Source organism: Mirounga angustirostris, unplaced genomic scaffold (assembly GCF_029215605.1).
Source record: "Mirounga angustirostris isolate CCGP_5_RB_7025 unplaced genomic scaffold, mMirAng1.0.hap1 SCAF_9, whole genome shotgun sequence".
In the NCBI taxonomy this organism is placed as follows: Eukaryota; Metazoa; Chordata; class Mammalia; order Carnivora; family Phocidae; genus Mirounga; species Mirounga angustirostris.
In genome coordinates, this window is record NW_026991717.1 from 1615599 (window position 1) to 1636824 (window position 21226).

General features: G+C 48.0%; 1 protein-coding gene and 1 long non-coding RNA gene across 3 annotated transcripts in view; one reads left to right on the top strand and one right to left on the bottom strand.

Moving 5' to 3' along the window:
• Positions 1 to 2398: 2398 nt before the first annotated feature.
• LOC135361516 (uncharacterized) lies at positions 2399 to 12444 on the bottom strand. 2 transcript variants are annotated; one of them, XR_010404789.1, is made up of 4 exons: positions 11895 to 12444; positions 10937 to 11133; positions 9295 to 9399; positions 2399 to 6035 (listed from the first exon to the last, which is right to left on the bottom strand). It is a non-coding gene; the product is annotated as an uncharacterized LOC135361516 (long non-coding RNA). The 2 variants fall into 2 exon arrangements; XR_010404788.1 differs by lacking the exon at positions 10937 to 11133.
• A 348-nt stretch (positions 12445 to 12792) lies between these two features.
• The window catches only part of ZFAND6 (zinc finger AN1-type containing 6), a 70261-nt gene continuing 61827 nt past the window's right edge, over positions 12793 to 21226 (top strand). Inside the window, exon 1 of the mRNA XM_054513270.2 lies at positions 12793 to 12817. The gene's annotated coding sequence lies outside the window, so the exon portion shown is untranslated. The remainder of the gene's footprint in view (positions 12818 to 21226) is intronic.

Here is a 21226-nt window from a genome sequence, read left to right on the forward strand (position 1 = left end):
AGAGAGGGGACACAAGCAGGGGGAGTGGGAGAGGGAGAAGCAGGCTTCCTGCCGAGTAGGGAGCCCGATGTGGGGCTCGATCCCAGGACCCCAGGATCATGACCTGAGCTGAAGGCAGACGCGTAACGACTGATCCACCCAGGCACCCATCCCAGGCTTTTATAGAAAGTTTGTAGCACCCTACACTAGAGCAGGCCCAGAGTCACATCCTCTCCAGAGCAGAAGATGTGTTGGCTTGGGCTTGTGAATAATTCTGGAGAACTCATCTCCATACCTCGCTCCAGGTGGGCACGCTCGTGGGGGTTGAGGAGGAGAATGGAGGGCCACTCGTGACGGGAAAGCTGGGGCAGGCCTCCACAGGTCCAGCTGACCCCTCCGGGGTAGGGTCTGGCCTGACCATTCTGACTCCCTGTGTGGACACAGCCTCAGTGTAGAAGGCAGTCCCACAGGCGCTGTTGTCCTTTGTCCCCAGAAATGGCCCTTTCGGGCAGAGTCAGAGCAGGCAAACCAAGGCCCAGACAGCTGAGCTGACTCACTGGCTGGGGAGTCAGGGGCAGGAGGGTGGTGTCTCCCACTTCCCAGCTCGGTGTCCTTAGAGTCACAGCTCACTGCAGGGTGACCAACCGCCCAGTTCTTCTGGGCCTGAGGGATGTCCTGGGAGGCAGGACTTTAGGCGCCCAAACTGGGGAAGTCCCTGGCAGAATGGGACGAACCGGTCGTCCTGCTTCATCGCTTCCGGGCGGCCGACTTGGGTCACCCTCACACCAAATAGAATAGGACAGTCAGCACCTGAGGCCACATGGGGGCCTCCCCGAAGGGAGGGACGTGTGCTCACTCCATGTGGCTTAGAGGGAGGCGGGGAGAAGCCCTGGCTCCCAGTTGCTGGGAGGCGGGCCCCTGGTGGCACCTCCCGAGGCCAAAATCCTTGCGGGTCTGCGAGTGTCTTCATCTCTAAAAGGACCATCTTTGAGCACAGCTCACTACTACTAAGAACACTGAGGGGCATCTGGGTGGCTCAGCCGGATGGGCATCCGACTCTTGATTTCAGCTCAGGTCATGATGTCAGGGTCATGAGATCGAGCCCCATGGCGGGCTCCGCGCTCAGCACGGAGTCTGCTTCTCTCCCTCTGCCCCTCCCTCCCCTGCTCGCAGGTGCTGTCTCTCTCTCTTTCTCCCTCTCTCTCTAAAATAAATAAATACATCTTTAAATAACTTTGAAAAGATTACACTTTCTTCTAGCACCAGAGTAATACTCATTCATAATAGTAAATATGGAAAATTCAGAAGAGGAAGAAAAATATTTCATACCCAATTTCCACTAAATTCTAGTTTTTCCCAGATTTTTTTTTCCATGTACAAAGTTTTCACTTACTTTCACCAACCAGTGATCATACAATAGAGTTTTATTAGGTTTTTAACACTCTGATTTTTAAAAAAAGTCTTTTCAGATTTTAAAATACAAGATCATTGGTGAAAATATGAAAAATACATGATAAAAAGGCACTAGTAATAATCATCGCCAATCCCATGACTCAGAGACAACTATTAAATATGTGGTATATGATATTCTCATCTATTTTCCTAGGCACGTAGATGTCTATGTAATATGAACACATATAACATATCTGTTCATATACAATTTAGGTTTTAATACAAAATTCATACCTATTCATGATAAAAAACTTGAACATTTCAAAGTAAGCTTTCTCTTGCCCCTCAGAGATGATATCTATCTTTTCTGCTCATTTGGTATCTATCTTTTCAGGCATTTATTATATGCAAACGGATACATGTGTCTGTATTTTTAACACATGTATGACGCTAACGGACTGCTGTTCTGGGACTTGCCTTTTTTCCTGAATGTATTACTGACGAATTTTCATATTCACAGAACTTTCTCTTCTGCTTTCTTCACGGAACTTTTGGAGGGGGCTTGCAGACTCTGTAAGCTGCCGTATTCTGCTGAGCAGTCCCAGCTGTTGAAACTCATGCCAGCATTTCTTTGTTGTTGTCATTCCTGATTTTTTTAAAAGATGTATTTATTTGAGAGAGAGAGAGAGAGAGAGAGAGCATGTGCGAGCCAGTGAGGGGAGGGGCAGAGGGAGAGAGAGAGAATCTCCAGCAGGCTCCCCGCTGACTGCGGAGCCAGATGCGGGGCTCGATCCCAGGTCCCTGAGATCAGGATCTGAGCAGAAATCAAGAGTGGGATGCCCAGCGGACTGGGCCACCTAGACGCCCCTGTCGTTCCTGATTTTAATGTACTTTTTAAACTATGCAAGCAATATGTGCATACACTCACATGGCAAAACATTTAAAATACAGAGAAGAGAAAAGAGCATCGTCTCAGAATCTGCCTTCCCAGCTTCCCCACCCACTCTCCTGCCCCGGCGGTCCATCTCTTCCCTACTCACCTCCCCGTACATACTTATTTACCTAACTGCAACCACACTGTGCCTAGCGTCCTGCAACTTGCTTTTGGGACACACACGGAAGTCAGCAGGGCCTCTGCCTGCCTGCCCGATGCCCTTACCCTTTACCAGAATTTTAAAAAGGCACTCTCGCCTCACATACAATATTGGTGCAAGCGAGCTGCTGCATGGTCTGATCGCTCCGCCAGGCGCATTCCAGCACATGGCGGGAAGCAGCCTCGTTGTGCACCTAGACACCCACGCTCTGCCCCCCACGTACACCCTGAACTCCCTGGATGCCAGGGGCTTGCGCTTCCAGAGTGCACGCTCCATCTCCAGATGAGGAGTCTGTGTCAGATTCACAGCTGGGCAGGACCTGGGGCAGCAGGTGAGCAAGAAGAGGAGGCTCACAGGTACACATGGGACAGGCTTGAACTACACACACATGTGTGCACCACTGAGCGTGTGCATAGCCGCGTGTGACAGCACTCAGTTTACTTTTTGTAAAGATTTTTTTTTTTTTAAAGATTTTATTTATTTATTCATGCGGGACTCGATCCCAGGACCCTGGGGTCATGACCTGAGCCGAAGGCAGACGCTTAACCAAGTGAGCCACCCAGGTGTCCCGTTTAAAGACTTTTTAATTTACTTTAGAGAGAGAGAGAGCACTAGTGGAGGGGAGGAGCAGAGGGAGAGGGAGAAGCAGATCCCTGCTGAGCAGGGAGCCCAACATGGGGCTCAATCCCAGGATGCTGAGATCATGACCCGAGCCAAAGGCAGATGCTCAACCGACTGAGCCACGCAGGCACCGCTCACTTATTTTTTTTTTAAAGGTTTTATTTATTTATTTATTTTAGAAAGAGAGAGAGCACGAGCACAAGCAGAGGGAGGAGCAGAGGGAGAGGGACAAGCTGACTCCATGCCGACTCCATGCAGAGCGTGGAGCCTGACGAGGAGCTCACTCTTTCAACCCTGACATCATGACTTGAGCTGAAACCAAGATGCAGATGCTCAACTGCATGAGCCACCCGGTGCCCCTGTCTGTGCTCACTTATACGAGGACCTGCAAGCTCTCATTTCTCAGTATGTGTCTAAGATGTCACTGAAGCTCCTTTAGCTGTGGCTCCCTTATGCAGTGCACAACCTGAACCCCAGTATGCAACAACCCATTCACAGAATGGCTATATCCTAATTTAGTTAGGTGTTTCCTACTGATGGTTATTTAGGTGGTTTTCTATCTGTTTCTCTGTATCTATCTATCATCTGCCTGTCTATCTAACCAGCTGGCTGCCTGTCTGTCATTATTACAAGCAAAGGTGTCAGAAACTTCTTTATTCAAACTTTTTTCTGCATTTCTATGATCTCGACTACTAAAAACACAGTTACTGGGACAGAAGTAGGTCAATTTTAAATTTAAAACTATTGCAAGGGCGCCTGGGGGGCTCAGCCAGGTTGAGGGTCCAACTCTTGGGTTTCAGCTCAGGTCATGATCTCAAGCCCCACGTTGGGCTCAGCAGGGAGTCTGCTTAAGATTCTCCCTCTGCCCCTACTCTCTCTAAAATAAAATCTTAAAAAACAAAACAAAACAAAAAAACTACTGCTTTCTGGTAATTTTGAGCCCCAAGCTGAATGACTGAGAGTCCCTGATTCACTGTGTCCTTTCCAATATTTAAGTAATCTAAGTATTACTAAAGCAATTTTCTCATTTTGGAGGCAAGACATGGTGTCTCACTGTTGTTTTACCTAGAGTTCCTTTGCTTACTTGCAGGGTGGGACGTGTTTACCACTCTGCTTGCCAAGTATGTTTAGCTTGTTAATTGTCCTTCCTGGTTTATCTATTGCACAAGACCATCAGATTTCGGCCATGACTGGGTGAGACAGCACGCATGACTACTGTTTACAGAGCGTTTATCTTTGTGCCAGACACTTTGCTAAAGCATTTTGCATAAACTGTTTTTCATGTAATCAACTTAATGAAGAAAATAGGATGAGCTCCATTTTTTTTTTTTTAAGATTTTATTTATCTACTTGCCAGAGAGAGAGAGGGCGAGCACAAGCAGGGGGAGGGGCAGAGGCAGAGGGAGAAGCAGACTCCCACCAAGCAGGGAGCCTGACGAGGGACTCGATCCCAGGACCCTGGGATCATGACCTGAGCCGAAGGCAGACGCTTCACCGACTGAGCCGCCCAGGTGCCCCGATCTCCACTTTATTTTTTTTAAAGATTTTATTTATTTATTTGAGAGAGAGAGAGAATGAGAAACAGCAGAGAGGGGAGAGGGTCAGAGGGAGAAGCAGGCTACCCGATGAGCCGGGAGCCTGATGTGGGACTCGATCCCGGGACTCTGGGATCATGACCTGAGCTGAAGGCAGTCGCTTAACCAACTGAGCCACCCAGGCGGCCCCGATCTCCACTTTAAAGAGAAGGAATGGAAGCTTGGACAACTTGCACAGCTTGCCCCAGACTGCGTGTCTGGTTAAGCAAAAGAGCCATCGGTTGAGCCCAGCGCCGACCTCCCCACGTTCTAACCACGGGGCTGTTTGGTCCCATGTCACAGGGGTCTCTGGCAACTATACCAGTCTGTGATTCATTGGCTGGTTCATTCATCAGATGAACATTTATCAAGGCTGAGCACGTATCCGTAGGGTACCCGTAGTACTGAGTGAGAGCTGTGCTTTGGGCTGATAAGAGCTGGAGGGGAACACTCTTCCCAGAACCTGGGTGAGGAGCTGAATGCAAGAGGCCACGGTGAAAGGAGCTGGGGCCTTTGATAGAAGAGGATCATTCCCCTCTGTGACCCAGAAGGGCTCAACCCAAGAATAAGCACCCCCACCTCGGGCTCCTTCTCCCTCCCACCTCCTCCCCGTTTCCCACAGACCAACCACAACTGGAGGCCAAAGGACAAGGACGCTCATGGAGGCAGTCCGTGTGGGGCAGCCTCTCAGGGCTCAGAGCTGGGGAAAACAGGGTGTCTAGCCAGCACCGGTCTCCTTCAGCACCGCCTTCCTGGCAATGGCTGGGCATCCAGCATCCTGCTCAGTAAGTGGCCAGTGGTGAGGTCTCTTGGCCCCAGGCCCAGCCAAAGCCCATCACTGCTGCATGGGAGCCCTTCACAAACAGGTTCTGATGGCTGTCTGAGGGGCCAGAGAGGTTTGCTCTTTCAATAAAAATTTCATTTTAGAGTACTTTTCGACTAATAGAGAAGGCTGAAGATGGTACGGAGGGATCCTATATACTGCACACCCACTTTCCCCTGCTAGTGACATCTTATGGTCCACGTGTCCCAATCAGTGAATCAGCACTGACACACACATTATTCCTAGCTGCAGCTCATACCTGGTTCAGATGTCCTCAGTTCTTCATGTCCGTCATCTGTTCCCAAAGCCCACCCCAGGTACCATGTCGTATTCAGGTATCGTGTCCTCTTCCGCACAGTTCCTCAGCCTGAGATGGGCTAAAAGTAAAATTCTGAGGGGCGCCTGGCTGGCTCAGTCGGTTGGGTGTCTGCCTTCGGTTCAGGTTATGATCTCAGGGTCCTGGGATCAGGTCTTGTGTCGGGCTCCTTGCTCAGCAGGGATCCTGCTTCTCCCTTTCCTCCCTGCTCGTGCTCTCTCTTTAATAAATAAAATCTTAAAAAAAAAAATAAATAAAAGAAGTAAAATTCTGAAAATACAAATGAGAGGAGCCTCGTGGAGGAGAGACAAAGCCAACGTGGAAATCAGTGTGGGACCTGCACACGAAAAGGGCACAGCTTGGAGGCAAGTTCACTGTCCTGAAGTCTGCACGGTATCAGAGAGATGACAAGAAAACAGACTTCCACCGTACGGTTTCAGGAGAAGGGGGGAAATGTCCTCATGAAACTATTAGGAAAACAGTAATTAAGGAAAAGTATTTAAATCAATTGGGAGCTACAAAAAAAGAGTAGAATTGGTAAATAAATACAAGATAGTATGTTTTTTGTTTTTTTTTAAGATTTTATTTATTTATTTGACAGAGAGAGAGAGAGCGAGAGCAGGAACACAAGCAGGGGGAGTGGGAGAGGGAGAAGCAGGCTTCCCGCGGAGCAGGGAGCCCGATGTGGGACTCAATCCCAGGACCCTGGGATCATGACCTGAGCAGAAGGCAGCCGCTTAACTAACTGAGCCACCCAGGGGCCCCGTATGTTTTAAAAATGATAACAAAACCGGCCGATCCTTTGAACTCTAGTTTAGGAGCCTAGCCTAGCAATTACCATTAGAATGAAGAAAAGGGATACACAGGTGGGATTTAGGAGAATGCTTAGGTGCTGAGAATGGCCGTCTTAGCCATCACAGTGCTGTTAGGACATCCTGCCTGGATGAGGCCAGTGGGGTGTCCCCCAAGGCTTCATGGGAGCAGCACTCCCTATCCTGATGTGGTAACTGTCTTGTATCTCTAAATGCTACTTCTGTCATCAGAGTCATTTCTCACAGGCAGACTCACATTAGCCAAAAGGACACAAGACTGATGTATAAATTCAGGCACCAACTTATAAATTAAAACTGAGCAATATAACTGTGGCCAGGAGAACAGTCCAACTGTATTAACTCGTAACAAAGCAAGTCAGATCAAGATGAAAATAGAAAGTGTAAAGAAAAATCAGCATAAGTAAGCCTATTAATCTGCTACTTTGCAACTACAGATAAAATATGAAAATGATCTTCGCAATGGTCTTCACAGATGGGGAAAATTCAGCCATACAGTTCAACGGCCATTTCTAAGACCCACTGCATAGAAGCATAAAAGCTACTCCCTTAGCATCATTTTTTTAAAACGGTGTTTGTTCCAAAGAAATCAGCATTTGTCAGAAATTAGTTCATAGTGTCATCTATTGACAATTCTGGCTGCAAGCAGTAAGACATAAAACAAAAAGTATATAGATTGTAAAGGGAAGAGGGAATATACTATTTTGATAAAAAACAAAGCAATCAACTGAAAAATTATTAAAGACTATTTTAATATACCTAAAATACATTTGTATTTTAATATACAAAGCATAATATACCTAAGTGAATTATTAGCGAGAAATACTATGATTGTGTGCATTCCTCTTTAATATTTCACTCAGTTACATAAAATTAAGGAAACAAAATATGTCAAGAGCCTTTTTTAAGTTAAATAAATGAAAATGGAAAACCCCAGCAGACCTCTTGATGGGCCACCCAAATTCTGTGAAGGTACACACTTCTCTCCCTGCTCCCCCAAATTGTTTTATGCATATGGAATCCCAGTTAAAATCCTGGCAGGATATTTCTTGGAAACTGACAAAATTATTCCAAAGTTAACCTGGAGGCATAAACAGAGCAGAATTTCCAATAAAGTTCAGAAGAGAAAGAGCAATAGTAGATGGAAGGACAGACTCCACTAGACACTAAAACTTTTTCTGAGGCCATGGGGTTCACATACCACGGGTCTTCCTTAAAACCAGACATATGGCTGAGGCAGAGTAAGAAGGTAAAAACGAGACATATGGCTGAGGCAGAGTAAGAAGGTAAAAACCAGACATATAGCTGAGGCAGAGTAAGAAGGTAAGTGGAAAAGCCCAGATCTAAAATCTACTATGTACAAAAAGTTAGAATATGATAAAGGAGGCCTCAAACAAAACCAGGAGGAAGGGGAGGATTGAAACATTTGTCAGGATCCTTGGTTAGTGGTTTGGAAAGGGATCGATTTACAACCTGCGTCTCGTTCCAATATGAAAAAAAACCATCCCAAACTTCAGAAAAACAAGTTTCTGGCCTAATTAGAGAGGAGGCAAACATACAGACTGGTAAGTTTCAATTTCACAGGGTAAGTTCTATTGCAGAAGGAGGGTAAAGTGTGTGACAACACATAAAGGAGGACTCCTAATTTTGCCCGTAGGAGTCAAGAAAGCCTTCAGCATGCAGCAGGCACTTACAGTGGGTTTTGAGGGATGAGTAGGAGTTTGGTAGGGGCTAAGCAGAGAGTGCACACACAAGGGTAAGGTCATAAAAGGGCTGACAAATGAATGTAATGAATGTCAGTAGGTGGGCAGAAGCATGTCCATGGAGCTGAGGGAGCTGCTGGCCTGGGCCAGTTGGGAGAAGAACCCTGGATGGTTCTTCAAGTGTGATCACAGACCCCTGCGGGTCTCTGAAACCCTCTGAGGGGGTCTGTGAGGTCAGAACTGTTTTTCCTATAATACTGTCATGATTTGCCTCTTTCTTATGAGTGTACAGAATGTTGCAGAGGCTACGTGAGGTGTGATATTGCAACAGAAAGAATGAAAAAACAAATCTGAGCATCAGGCGGCCTTCTGTGCACAAATGTAACATGGTGTCTTCCTACTGACGCGTATTCTGATGTGTATATGGCTAATTTCCATTTGAAAATGTTCTTTAACAGGTAAAAAGGTTGTTAACTACTGTTTTTAAATTAATTAATGTTTATTTTTAAAACATCTCATTTTTAATTTCTAATGCGGTACATATTGATAGATGTAACCGACATAAACAAAAGTTCTTTGGGGTCCTCAGAAATTTTTGAATGTAGGAGGGTCCTGAGACTAAAACCTTTGGCCTAGACGCTGATGAGGAGTCGTCGGAAGAAGCGCAACCGCGAGTCTGTGTGAGGTTTTTCTGAGGGTACTCCCTCCCATACTGCCTGGAGCCTGAGTCTGGTCTGGCCCTGGCAGGTGCCCACTGAGGTTAGAAGGAGGTGGGCCCTGGAGACAGTATTGAAAAGGTAGGCTGGTGGGTGGATTAACATGGCCACGACTTCTTCTTCGCAAGTTCCTTGCTTTCAAAAGTAGAATCTGTTTCCCTACCCCTTGATCACCTTCTGTGATTGGTGCAACCCTGCAGAAATGGCATCCAAGCTCACACCCTTTGCACCCCCAAACCTTCATACCTTGAAACACGCACGGAACCAGAGACCCAACTGAACAGGCGTACAGCTCAACAGTCCCCGGCAGCTTCTCCATGCCAGAGCACAGGCGAGGCCAGCTGCAGAGTCCTGAGAAACAGTAAATCGTTGTTTTAAGCCACTTAGTTGGCGATGGTTCTTACAGAGCGCTACATCTTTCATAGGGCTGGGGACCAATCGGCCAGACTCAAATGCAGAAGTTCATATTTTATCTCCTATAAATACGGCCAGGGCTCTCAGTGTGGCATGACTGACATTGAGGGCTGACAGTTTCTTGACGGGGGGCTGCCCTGTGCCCCACACGATGTCTAGCAGCAGCCCCAGTGTCACACTAAAGTGACAGCTGCCCCCCCCCAGTTGTCACCACCAAAAACGTCTCCAGACATTGCCAAATGTCCCCTGGGGAACAAAATCACCCCTGGTTTAGAACCATTGTTGTAGGCATAAGTATTCTGAGAATAAAAATCACCTGGGGGCTTTTTAAAAATAGATGCCAAGGCTCTTCCCCTAGAGATTCTGATTCACTGTGTCCAGATCGTGGACCTGCAATCTGAATTTTTAAAATGCTGTGGGTACTCTTATTGAAGGAGTTTAAGAACAGTTCCAGCAGGAATGGGGACCCCACAGATGTCTGACCTGCTCAATTTGTGTTTCAGAAAGATCATTCTGGAAGCAGCTGGAGGACCATCTGGGTCGGGTATAGAGGAGTGAATAGGACTGGAGGCTTTGCTTAAAGTCAGGTGAGAAATAATAAGGGGGTACACAGGGCAGTGTGGAGGGTACATTTCAGAGAGATTTCTAAGGCAGAATCAGTTAAATTTGTGACTAATTGGATGTTGGGAGGGGAGGACTTAAGAAAAGGATAATGCAAAATTAAAAACTTCTAGGCTTCAAATGATATCAGCAATCAAGTGAAACGAAAGATCCACAAATGAGAGAAAATATTTGCAAATTATAGATCTATCTGATAGGAGACTTGTGTTCAGAATACGTAAAGAACTCTTACAACCCAAAATTAAAAAGACAAATAACCCAATATAAAAATGAGCAGAGGATCTGAATAGACATTTCTCCAAGATCTATGAAAGGCCAATAAGCACATGAAAAGACGCTCAGCATCATTAGCCATCAGGGAAATGCAAATCCCAACCACAAGATTCCACTTCATTCTCACTAGGGTGGGCTATCATCCGAAGATAGCCCTTCACAGGTGTTGCCAGGGTGTGGAGAAACTGGAACCCTCACTCCTTGCTGGTGGGAATGTAAAATAGTGCATCCCCTTTGGAAAAACAACCTAGCAGTTCCTCAAGGGACAAACAGAAGCACCACTCCTAGGTACGTCCCCAAGAGAAGCGAGAATGTATGCGCCCACAAACTCTTGTAGACAGATGTTCATAGCTCCATCTACCCAGCTCATCTGCCTCCAGCCCGGTGCATAACCGTTCTCAGTCTGGAAGGCTCTTCTCCCAGTCACTCATAGGACTATACCGTCACCTCTTAAAATTCTGTTCAAACCTTACCTTCCCAGCCATGCCTACACTGACCACTGGGTCTAACGCTGCAACCTGGCCTACATTTTCTTGTCTATACCTCTTACCATCTTCTAACTCACAACACAAATACTTACTATGTGTTTTGCCCATTAGAATGAAAAATCGATGAGGGCAGGCATCTTGGTTTTGTTCACTGATGTTTCCGATACTAACAGAAAACTGAGACCCAGGGAGGTTGTGGGTCTCGCTCACCGTCACTGAGCCAAAAATGTGCCTTAATAGGGATGCGAACTGTGGCCAAAAACGTAAAATCTTTCCATATCGTTCTACTCTGCAATGACAAGAGGGCCGTGAATAGTTGAGAGAACCCCAGGCTGAAATTTCTTCCTAGTACCTGCAGAAGCCACCAAATGGCTATAATGCACCCTTTCCTTCCCTTCCTACAGTCCTTTTCATTCTACAATGGCTTCCCATTTCCCACCAAGCAAAGTCAAATGCTCCATTTGGCTTCTAAGACTTGTAATACTTGACCCTAAGACATTCTCTAGCCTCCAGTATAACGTGGTCTCCATTATCAGAGATGAGATCCTTGGACAAAACCTCCTTCCCTTGGGTTAACCCACCGCTTGTGTGTCTGTGTTTAAAATTAAATTGGAACGACTGTTAAAAACACCCTTTGGGTGGCTTTCCGCCCCGCACAAGCTCCCTCCAGTGTAGGACTGTCCCCCTCCTATGGCTGGTAGCAGGCTCAACTTTACACGAGGCCTCTGTCACCTCGCCCTGAAGCCCCGTCTGCCACCTCGCGACACATCAGACTGTTCTTCAAACCCCGAATTCCACCTTCCCGCCTCTTGGGGGGAGCAGGAAAGTGCTGCTCCCGCTCCCAGCACGGCCAAGCCTTACGCCCTCCCCGTTGCCAAAACCTCCCGGCACCTTCTCCTTGAAGACTCCCGTCCGGCCCGTACCTGTCCGCGGTTGGCCGCTTCTTATCCCCGGGGCCATCTGCAAAGACCCAGCCTTGCCCGCCAGTCCCGCCAGAGTCCCCCTCCCCAGAGCGAGACTGCGCTGCGGTGAGGACACGGGGATACTCACTTCCAGCTTAAAGCGTAGACGGGCCCCAGAACGCTCCGTAATCGAGATCAGTAAGATGCTGACACCGTGTTTCTCGAACATCAGAACTGGCGTAACAAGCGCACGGTGGACTGAAAACAGACGGGACCTCCGGGACCCGGTCAGCTCCGACCCGTCGGCCCCGCCCTCGAACCGTGCCTCGGGGCTCCCGCTCGTGGGGGCCGTGAGCCCGAGGGCGGAGGCGCTCCGGGGGCGCCGCCCGCACCGCTCTGCTGCCCGCGGGTGCCAGGGCGCGCGTGGCACCGGGTGCGCGCCGGGGCGCGCTCGCCAGGCCGGGGGCACCGGCTCGCACGTGCGGCCGGTTCCGAGCTCCCTTGCGCGGGACAGACGGGGGAACGCACGCTGACGGCCACGCGACACGAGCCCAGCCACCAGAGGCCCCCGGCCCACGCGCCGGTACCCGCGCGAGCCGAGCGGAGGAAGCGCCCGCCCGGCCGCGGGGAAGGGGGCGCGGCTGCCAGCGCTCCGCCCCGCCCCCGCGCGGGGCGCCGGCCAATCGCCGCGCGCCGCGGGCCCCGCCCCCGCCGCCCCGCCCCCCGCGCGGGGCGCCGGCCAATCGCCGCGCGCCGCGGGCCCCGCCCCCGCCGCCCCGCGAGCCCGCCCCGCGGCCCCGCCCGGCCGGTAATAATTAGGCGGCGGGCGGGGCGCCGCGTCAGCGCGGGGCGCCGGCCAATCGCCGAGCTCGGGCCCGCGGTCGCGTCACAGGCCGAACAACCAAACAGAAAAGTTTAATAAACAGCGGACGGAGGGCCGGCGGCGGCGGCGGCGGCGGGGCCGGAGCGAGCAGGGGTTCGGCGGCCTCACCTGTCCCCACTCTCCGGCGGCGACCGGCGGCGGCGGGCAGCGCGGCGGGCGGGCGGGCGGGCGGGGAGGGCCGCCGCCAGGTGAGCAGCGCGGCCGGGGCCGGGGGGCCGGGGGGGGCTGAGGAGGCCGGGGGGGGGGCCGGGGCCCGGGGCCCGGAGCCGCTCCCTTCCCCCACCGGCCGAGGCGCGGCGCTCCCGGGCTGGGGGGCGGGCGGGCCCGGGCGGGCCGGGGGCTGCGCTCGCGGGGCCCCGCCCCCGCCCCGAGCAGTTGGCGGGCGGGGGCGGGGGGTGGGGGGCGGGCCTCCACCTGCTGCGCCCGCGGCCCCGGCTGGGGGCGGCCCCTCCTGTCACGGCGCGTTCCTGCGGCCCCGGGGGGGGGGGCGGGGCGGGGGTCCCGAGCGCCCCGCCGCCGCTCCCCTGCAGCAGCCCGCCTGGGTGTGGGAGGGCGCGCCCCGGGACTGCTGTTCGGCCCCACTGCAGTGTGGGTGGCTTCCAGCCGGAGTGTCCCCTTCCCGACGGAGCTGCGGCGACCCCCGGGGCTGGCCCGGGGCTACCGACCTGCCTGGGACTCAGGGGCCGCAGCTTCAGGGGAGCGGTGCCCCTTTTCTGCGGAAGACGCGCTTTCACGTCCGCGCAACAGGTTGCCTCTCGCTCTGCTGCTCGGGGCGGGCGGGGTGCCGGGGCGGCGGCGGGGGTGGGAGCCGGGGCGGCGGCGCGCTCCGCGTGGGCGGCTCCGCGAGCGGCCGCCTTTCGCGAAGCAGGGGAGCGCCGGAGGGGGCGAAGACGGAGCCGCCGCTCGCCGCGGTCCCCCCTGCTCTGTGCCCGCGCGTCTCCGCGCCGGTCGGTTCGGCGCAGTCGGCGTCGCGTTCAGCGCGGCCTTGCCTTGTGAGACGGGCAGCTTCGCCGCGGCCGTGCGTCCGCCCGGAGCGCTCTTCTTGCGAGCTCGGTGACCGCGCCGGGCCCCTGGGTGACGGGTGACACCCCGCGGAGTCGCGGCGCGTGGAGCTCCCGCTCCCGGCCGCACGCGTTGGTTCCTCGAGAGCAAAGCGTGTCGACGGCAGGAGAGGGCGGGGCGTTCGGGGGACCCTCGGGCCACCGTGGCCGGGGCCTGGTGTCTGAACGCCTGGAGGGAACCCAGGCTCCTGTCCGTGTGCGTGGACCGCGAGTCTCTCCCTTCGAAGTCGCACTGGGGGACGTCAGGCACCGGCTGCTCTCCGCTTCTCAGCGCGAAAGCCCTGTGGGGCGAAAAGCGAGCCCCCCCGTGTCCTCTCCGGCGCGTCGCCGAGACTTCCGTCCGTCCTTGGCACGCTGTGGCCCGGAAGCCGGCCCGCCGTCTGTCCCTCCGGCCTTGCAGGCTGTGCTTGAGGGAAGCCCCCGTCGGAGGGCAGAGCCTGCGAGGAAGAGCGCCAGGGCCACGGCGCTCTCCTGTGCGACGACGGGGAGGGCGTCCCGCTGGGCGCTCTCGGGGGAGGGGGTGTGGCGGGCACTGGATGCGCCCTCCGCACCTGTAAGGCTTTGTAGTCCTTAGCCTCGGACGTGTGGGTGCCCCAAGGGGCGCGCTTCTACACTGAGGTGGCACTTACCATGCGGACAGCGGCGCGCTGGCAAAATAGGGCGCAGCGTCAGTTTCCGGAAGGTTCATAGCTTCAAATAACTTGTTCTTTTTTTTTTTAAAGATTTTTTATTTATTTATTTGACAGGGAGAGACACAGCGAGAGAGGGAACACAAACAGGGGGAGTGGGAGAAGGAGAAGCAGGCTTCCCGCCGAGCAGGGAGCCCGATGCGGGGCTCGATCCCAGGACCCCGGGATCACGACCTGAGCCGAAGGCAGGCGCTTAACGACTGAGCCACCCAGGCGCCCTCAAATAACTTGTTCTTAAAGGTGCTTTGTTGTAACCAGCATGGGTGGCGTGCAGACAGCTACGAGGGTGCTTTTTTTGGTACGGCTGTTGCGTTTATCCTGCCTAAGAGCTTTAAAAAAGCCTGCTTTTTGTATCAAGGGCAATGTTGTTTTTGGTGTTTTCCCCCCACACTTTTAAAAGGAATAGAAAGTTACAAAGAATAAATAACCATTGTTTTGGGTTTTTTTTTTTAAGATTTTATGTATTTGCGAGAGAGAGAATGAGAGACAGCATGAGAGGGAGGAGGGTCAGAGGGAGAAGCAGGCTCCCCGCCGAGCAGGGAGCCCGATGCGGGGCTCGATCCCGGGACTCCAGGATCACGACCTGAGCCCAAGGCAGTCGCCCAACCGACTGAGCCACCCAGGCGCCCTAAATAACCATTGTTAAAGCTTTGGCAGGTATACCCCCAGTCTTTCTGTTTGTGTATATTCTAAACAATTGGAAGTGGGATTCTGAACAATACTAGGTTGCCTGTACCTTCAAAGCTTATCCCAGATATGATCCATCTCAACACCTTGTTGTACCCAGGATGGTAATAGTAGTCATCTAACTGGTATCCCTGCTTCAGCTCTCACTCTCCTGCAGTCTCTGTGCTGTTCCTATGGGGGAACAATCATTTAAATGTGTAAATTAGAGGCTCAACACCCTCCGATTACTTTACAGTACACAAAATAAAATTAAAACTTCTTACTATGGCATCTATACCCTAGACCAGCAATGTCCAATGGAAATATAATGGGAGCCACATAAGTAATTTAAAATTTTCTGATAGCCAGTGGCACCTGGGTGGCTCAGTTAAGCATCTGACTCCTGATTTTGGCTCAGGTCATGATCTCATGGTTGTGAGATTGAGCCCCATGTAGTGCTCTACACTCAGTGGGAAGTCTGCTTGAGATTCCCTCCCCCACCCCATTCTCAAATAAGGAAAATCTTTAAAACTTTCTGATAGCCACATTAAAAAAAGAGAAACAGGTGAGATGTATTTTACATAACCCAAGATATTATGATTTCATTAAGTGATTAGCATAAGAAATTATTAATGGGATATTATACTTTTTTCAGACTGTCTTCAAAATCCAATATATATTTTCCACTTAGAGTGCATCGGGGACTGGCCATGTTTCAAGTGTCGAGTAGCTAGCCACACTTGACTTGTGGCTGTGGGTTGGATGGTGCCGCTCTAGACCATCCAGCCTTGCGGGCTTTCCCCCTGACATCCTGACTCACGCACCTCCAGGTGTACTGGTCTTTTTGGGATTCTTGAGCATGCTGCGCTTGTTTCCTTAAAACTACTGTGTTTTGCTCTCTGGCACATCCAGTCGTATGTCTGCTCCTATGTCGTTGCTTCAGAGATGCCTCTGCAGACCAAGTTCCCTGACCCGGTGACTCTGCTTCATTTCCTTATGGAACCTGTCATCCGAAGTGGTTTATTTGGTTATTGTCTCTCACTGGACGGCAGAAGTTAGATCCACATACATAGGATTCTGTAAGGGCACATGGCATTTCATCTTACTGTAATTAGTCACCTGTCATGTGACTTGTTGCTTCATCCTTTTTCCACTATTAGTGTGGTGAAGAGCTAAGTCTTTCTCCATTTTCTTATTTCTTTGGGATTCAGTCTGTCTTACAGTGACTGAGTCAAAGTATATGAACATTTTTTTGTCTTTTTATAAACATTGTCAGATCTTTTAAAAATTTACCTAACATAAAGTTGACCAAACCAGTATAAAGTTTGACAAAAAACGTGAGAGAATACACACTTCCTCCATATCTTTGCCAATGCTTGAATATTTTCCTTCCTGCCTTCCCTTTTCATAAGACTAATTATATATTTCTTTCTTTTTTTTTTTTTAAAGATTTTATTTATTTGACAGAGAGGGAACAGAAGCAGAGGGAGTGGGAGAGGCAGAAGCAGGCTTCCCACAGAGCAGGGAGCCCGACGCGGGGCTAGATCCCAGGACCCTGGGACCATGACCTGAGCTGAAGGCAGACGCTTAACGACTGAGCCACCCAGGCGCCCCCTGATTATATATTTCTTAGATTAATTATGGTGACGAGTGGAGAGATGGGTATTGTATCTTCTAGTTTGTCTTTTGCTCATTTGGGGCCGTGTTCTATATTCGCAATACCCTTTTTATTCTTTTATATATTTAGGATAGCAGCCCTTTGTCACATCCCGCAGATACTTTCCCTGGCTCTTTGTTTGTCTTTTATTTGCTTAGGGTATTTTTTATTTTAACTTGAAAGGGTTTTTACCGTTTAAGAAATTTAGGTTAATACCTCCTTTCTATGGCTACTTTACTTTCATATTTATTGGGTTCTCCTGCCCAGATAACTGTTTTCTTCTAGTTCTTTCATGGTTTCGTTTTCATGTCTCTCTTTCTGTTCTTCTGGGATTTGTTTTGACGTCATACATGAAGTGAAATAACTTCCTTTATTTTTCCGTAATAATTAATCAGTTGTTTTAGCCCCATTAACGAAAATCTTTTTCTTGTTGCATTGAAATAAAGCTACCTTTATTATATACTGTATACTTGGTTCTTTTTAGCTTTTATTCCGTATTCATGACTGATACTAGTGTACATTGTTTTAGTAGTTGGGAGTAATAATGTGTTTTCATTTTGTTACTGTTAATCTCCCTCCCTTTTCCTCCCCAGATTTTTGGCTGTTGCTTTGTTCTCCAGTTTTTTAGTTGATTCGTTAGGGTCTGCACGTTGTTTTTGGGTTTTGAATTTTTAAATTAAAAAACTCTATTTCTGTATGTTGTATAATAAAAAATTTTAGCGCCATTAAATTCTCCTTTGCGTGTAGTTTTAGCTATATTCCTTAAATGTTGACATATAAAAATATCTGTATTTATTTACTTGTCCCTCATCGCTGCCATTGCTCCTTGCTACCTGAACTTTGTGCCCAGTGCTGAGGCCTCCATGGTGAACCGTGAACGCACAGGGCCTTTGCTTTCACCGAGTTCCGAGTCTCTGGGAAAGCTAGGCTATTAACAAACCAAAGAAAGAGTTTTCAGATGTTGACAAGCGCTAGGAAGGAAAGAAATATGGTGTGCCAGTAGAGATTGGCACGTGCTGATTGGATGTCCTGAAAATGTCTCTGTGAGGATGTAATATTTAAACTTAATGGTGGGACCAAGGTTTGTTTGGGGAATTTCTTTAAGAGTTTCCTGGATCTGTCAGAACGTTAAAAAAAATAATATAACAATCGCACACTGAGTTTGTTTTGCAAATTTCTTTTTTTGTAAAAATTGCCTTGTAAACAGTTTTGAGCCCGAAGCTTGTCCTGTAGAAAATTTGGAACTGTGATTTTGAATTCTAAGATCAAGAAAGAGCTGGGGGAAGTTTTTCAAGCGAAGGGAACTGTTAGCACAAAAAGGACAGAAGAGCCTGGCTTGATTTAGGATTTGACAGAAGAGTGGGATGACTAGGGTTCACCGAGTGAGTAGTATGGGTCCAGCAAGACTTCTTGGGGAGACTTGCATTATTTCCAAGAGATAGGGCTGCTTCCACTTCTCTGCGTTCCTACCCTGATTGGATTCTGTGACCCAAATCAATCTCCTACGAATAATTTAAGATGATTTCACCCCTTGGTACTTTCCTTCATTATTTCTACTGTATTTTCCAGTTTTTCTCCACTCAAGACCTTTGCATATGCTGTGCCGTGCCCTTTTGCTTAATTGTGATTTCCTTGAAGAGTCCTTCCTTAATGCTGGCAAAAGAGGTTAAGCCCTCTGTTGGCTATATTTACTCATTTCATATCGGACATTTCTTCTGTAAATACTTGTAATAACTGCAATTCATTAAGTGTGTATCACTTGTTTTAGTGTCTGTTTCTCTCACGAGAGCTGTTATTTCCAAGCTGGTAGATAGTCACTTGTGGCTATTTAAATCCATCAAAATTAAGTAATACTATAAATTCTGTTCCTCGGTCGTGCTAGTACATACCAGTTGCTCAGTATCCACATGTGGCCAGTGGCTGTTGAAATATCACAAGTCTGAATGATTCCATAAGTATGAAGTATGAACTGGATTTCTACTACCAAAAAAAAGAGAAAAAATCTCAAGAATGATTATATATTGAAGTAATGCTATTTTATATGTTTTGTGTTAAGTAAAATATATTACTACAATTAGTTTAACTGTTTTAACATCGTAATGTGGCTACGAGAACACTGAAAACTCCCCGTGGTTCCCATGACATCGCTGTGGGACGACAGTGGTCTGACTCCAGACCCTAAGTTTCCACAGCCCACAGCAGCTAGCGGTACCCAGCCCAGCATGCAGTAGGTGTTCTGAACCTTTGATGAGTTCATAAACTTTTCTCTTAACTTTGAACATTACTGTGTGGTCATCAAAGGATGTTACCTGTTCAGCTTGTGCTTTTCAAAATTGTTCATTGTCTGTGACTATAATTCTTTAAAAATTTCCATGACTGTTGAAAAAAGAAGCTTTTCTTTTGATAGCTATATAAAAATTAATTTTATCAAATAATTAGAGTGGATCATTTATTTTTTCATCTTTTGTTTATTTTTTTCTAGCTTAGGCTGCTAAGGAGAGAGGAGGGAACTTAGAGTCTGCGGATCTGTTTTCCATCACTTTTCTATGTCTCGCAGTTTACTTAGATTGGCGGTGGTATGTCACTTGGCACATGAAAATTTATGGCTATTAAATCTTAATAACTGAGTATTGGGAATGCTTTTTCCTTATACTTTGATCTTGATACTGTGATTCCTGTTCCTTTTTAGTTTACCTTTATGGTGATCTTGTTTATCCCTGTAGACTTAAAAACAATTTATTGTCTTATAGAAAGATACCTCAGCTTGGTTTATGCTTTCCTATCCCTTTGTTTCCTTCATATTTCCTTTGTGTTTAGTATTTTGCTGAATGGGCCATTACCCTCTTCCCTCTTGCTCCCAGTGTTCCCCTTGTGTTGTTTTCCCTTAATGAATTGGGAGACACAGGGCAGGAGTTACAAACAAACACATGCCTCACTTTTATAAGCAATGTGTATTTGTCAGGAAATATTTTTCTAATTTTTTTTTTCTCCATTAGATAGTGGTTTTGAGACCACATCTTTAGTGACCTGGTCACGCTTCATGAATGTCAGGCTGGGCCTTTTATCAATTACTGCATAAACCCACCTGTTAGCACCCAGGGGTGATGCCAAGGATTAATTTCTGTTGTGTGAAGAATAGTTTGAGTTGTTCTCAGTCCTTTAAAATTCTGAGGAAGCTTTCACCCTGTTCTGTACCTACCGAAGTTAATCCTAATCGTCTAGGTACTTACTCCTTATAGAGGGTCTTTTTAAAGTGAGATGAGACCAAGTTGTTCTGGCTTGTTATCATCTACATTGTTAGTTGATAGGTTTGGGAAGGCTTCGGAGCTCCTCCCCCACCAAGAATACACAGTACGTCCTTTGAATACTTGATGTTCAAAAAGTTGTATTGTCACATGCAATCAGGGAACCTTGGAACTTTTGCAGGCTTCTTGTTTCTGTGAAGCAGTATTGTTTTCAAATAATCTCAGTTGTGATGTTGCTTTCCTTTTATTTATTTTTGCTGTTTTCTTCTGCTACTGATATAGAAGTGGAATAAAATCCCCTTATTTTTAACCTGTGAGCCACCTAAAATGATACTTATCACTGTGAAGTTCTTTCAAGTAGGTCCTAGAGATCTTTGAATAATCTTGGTATAACCACGTCTGTATTTCTTTTTTTGGTTATAGATTGAGAGTGGTCCTGGTGTCATTTTAGTGAATGTAATGTGTGTCTGTTTTATACAAATAATTAACTCTGAAGTGAAAAATTGATGTCAGAGCAAAGGTTTTTTCATTCCCGTAACTGTCTACTAATTTTATGCTTGCCAAATTTTAAGATATAAAAGCTTGCCATCTCTTTTTCTATAGCCCTGTCAAATTTTGGCCAACTTAAAACCCTTTTTTTTTTTTTTCTTCCAAGTTTTATGCTGTAACTCGAATTATGTATTCTTTCTGTTATTTGCCCCTGTACCTCTTCTGCTTCCAGTGTTGTTTTGCGAGAGTGTCCACACAGTGGGAAGAAAACCTGAACTTGACTCGTAAAGTACTGGGCATTCAGAGCAGTGAATCCTTGCAAAGCATCTTGGGACTAGGCCTCTGTGAATTGGCTCTTTCAATTTGTCCACTTAAAAGGCATAATAGATGATGCAGCTGTTTGGGCTTCTGCAGGGTATTACTCCATATTCATATCTAGTTGCAATTATGTGAATTTTCAGTTTCCTACAGACTTCTCTTTGTATTCAAAACAAGTTTGTTGGCTTTGTGTTGTTCTAATGTATGGATTTTCTTTCAGGAAAAATGCTTGCAAGGTTTTGAACTTTGAAAACTGTACCTTTAATTTTAAAAATTTTTATATAAACTTATTCAAAGTATTTTTGAGAAGAAACCACTTTAATTTGCATTACTTTTTTGGATTTATTTTTATAAATCAGTTAAAATTTTGGTAGGGGTGAAAATTAGACTTTACTGAACAAGTTAAATGCCATTCAGTCAGGTAGTGATTAATGTCAGAGTGATATTTGATTGGCCAAGCTATTAAGACATA